Raw genomic sequence first — 2,891 nt, forward strand, 5'->3', positions numbered from 1 at the left:
CAAATGTTATTAAATTTTCAATTCATACGATCAAGCACTTATTGAAAATCTACAAATGATTTTAACAGATGTTACACAATGATTTAAAGCTTTTGTTAATGCACAACACTTTTACTTCAACACTGCTACTGAGGTGTGATACGGGTAAGGTTAGGGACAGGTTTGGTGGTATGGGTAGGTTTAAGGGTTGGTTAAGGCGTCAACAGTGTACAGGGGTCAATTTGATTATTATAAGGGAACACGGTTCAATCTGCTTATATTATATTGTTTTGATAAATGAAGTATTTTCTTTAAAAAAATGATGTTTTCCTGTTTATTTATGATTCAATGAATATCCTGTTTAGTGATATACTGAAGAGCAGTATACTAATGTGAGTGTTGAGGCAATAAAAACATTTTTTGCACCAAAATTACAATCTGTTATGTCTTTAGCAATCATTTAGCTAAACTTAACCAGCCACCCTGTACACAAACCTTGTTACATTAGCTAAAAGTCCCATGCCCATAAAGATACTAAATGATTAGTAATCGTTTATAAACATTTACAAATGATGAAGAGTTTCAACTTCAGATTGGCTACTGCAAAAACATGAACAAATAATTAATAAATGATTAGTAAAGATGTGTGAATAGGGTCAATTCAGGTCTTTCTGGACACTTTTTGCCATTGAGATGACTGCTCATAAAGGTGTTAATGATTAATAAACATTCATAAACATTTACAAATGATTAATATTTTCCACTGTAGATTGGGTACTGCAAAAACATGAACAAATAATTAATTGACTATTTGTTAAGATGTGTAAATAGAGGTCTACACAACAAACAAATACCAACAAATGAAGATGATATGAACTGAAAGTTTACTGACATTTGTAAGCATTTTAATTTACACTAAATAATCATATGTTAATCATTAAGTAATGTTTAGTAAGTTCATTAGTAAACATTATACAAGCACATTATCTCATATTTCTAGCTATGTGAATATATATTAACTAATGATCTGTTAAGCAGTATATAATGTTTGTTAATGACTGAGGTGTAAAGTATTGGAGTAAATGTAATTAGTTACTGTACTTGAGCATCTTTTTTGGATACTTTGTAGTTGTACTGAGTATCAAAGATATTAGCAACTCTTACTCTCCACTACACTACATTTTTGAATGAGTATCTGTACTCTTTACTCCACTACATTTGAAATGAGTGTTGCAGTTACACAGTGGAGTAAGACCAATTCAGAGGCCGAATTGTCATTTTTTGGTTGAAAAGACTGATAAGAACAAGGTATAAGTATGGCTGCCTGTGTAGAGGTTAAAAAGATCAATATGATTTAAGTGTAAGTTTTCGAGTGTCCACTAGGGGGAGATTGAAGGTTGCAGGTTGTAGCTGACAGAGGTCACAGTCAATAGGGATGGGCGATACCTCTTATTTTATTTTCGATCCGATACTGATATTTTCAATCCCAGTATCATCGATACCAATACAGCTGAACTAAACTGATCTTTTAAATTATTAAAAGAATATAATCAGTAATTATACTCGCTTAATATTAGATTTTTAAAGCCATGTTTTTTAACATTTCATAGGCCTTTTTTTGTTTACACTGTCAGAAATAAAATATACTATAATTGTAATAACCATTAAAATAACTATTTTCTATTTTAATATATTTTAAAATGTTATTTAAAATGCATCTGTGATCAAAGCTGAATTTTAAGCATAATTACTCCAGTCTTCAGTGTCACATGATCTTCAGAAATAAGTCTAATAGCCTATCATTTGCTGCCCAAGAAACATTTCTGATTATTAGGCTATTGCTGCTTCATATTTGTGTGGAAACCGTGATGCATTTTTCAGAATTAATTTTATATATAGTAACAATGTTATGAAATGTAATGTAATAATGTGGCAATGATTTCTTAAGATCTACTTAAGCTTCTGATGCTTTTGGGAAACGCAGCTCTATTTGAACAAACACTGTGAGCCATGCATCAGCAGCGAACACTGTCTGTGATTGATTGTTTCTGTCTTTCAGCATCTGCGTGTGTTCTGATGAGCAGGAGAAATAGTTATATCCAACACAATTGTTCGCTAGTATAGTAGTAGTTATATCCAACACCATGTGTCAGATTTGATGATTTATGACCTGATTTATGACCCCTGTCAATCAACGATTGTCATATGTCAAATGTGTACATGGTCAGATTTATGACCTGATTTATGGCTATATGACCCTCTGTCACCCTGACTGCCATGTCACCGGGGTCCTGTCACCCCTGACTGACATGATAGTGGGGTGTGTAAATCAAAAGATCAAACAGATGTTAGATCTGACTTTTGATGTATTTATGACTGGATTTATGTTTTATCTCTTACCTGTGCCATGGGGTTCCCTTTCATGGGAACTTTGAACTGCGTCCAATAGGGGTCGCTATGGGGAACGCCTCGTCGTGACCCGTGTCTGAAGCATACATTGAAAAAACACCAACAACACGTTGGCCAGCGACAGCCATGACGTCACTACCGGTGCGACTATAGTATAAATAGGCGCCGGGAGAACACATCATCTTCTTCTTCGTCTTCATTGACTGTTTTGTTTGAAGCGTGCATTTCTGTGGTAAGAGCGATCTCTATTCATATCATTATGGCGAGCACTAGCAAAGCGTTTAAGGATGTGTGCATCCGTGTTGTCGTTGTTTAACATCTGATGACACACACGATCTATGCGTTATTTGTTTGGGTGAAGAGCACGCACGCGATGTCTCCGAGGGGGCAATCGGCGTGCACTGCGAGCGTTTTTCCAATGAAAAAGCTCCGCTCTCGTTTGTCTCTCTTTTCAAGGAAAGAGGGGCAGACATCTGCTTCCCGCGATTCAGGATCCGCCGCTG

This window comes from Sinocyclocheilus anshuiensis, unplaced genomic scaffold (genome assembly GCF_001515605.1).
Source record: "Sinocyclocheilus anshuiensis isolate Anshui unplaced genomic scaffold, SAMN03320099.WGS_v1.1 scaffold3505, whole genome shotgun sequence".
Taxonomy (NCBI): Eukaryota; Metazoa; Chordata; class Actinopteri; order Cypriniformes; family Cyprinidae; genus Sinocyclocheilus; species Sinocyclocheilus anshuiensis.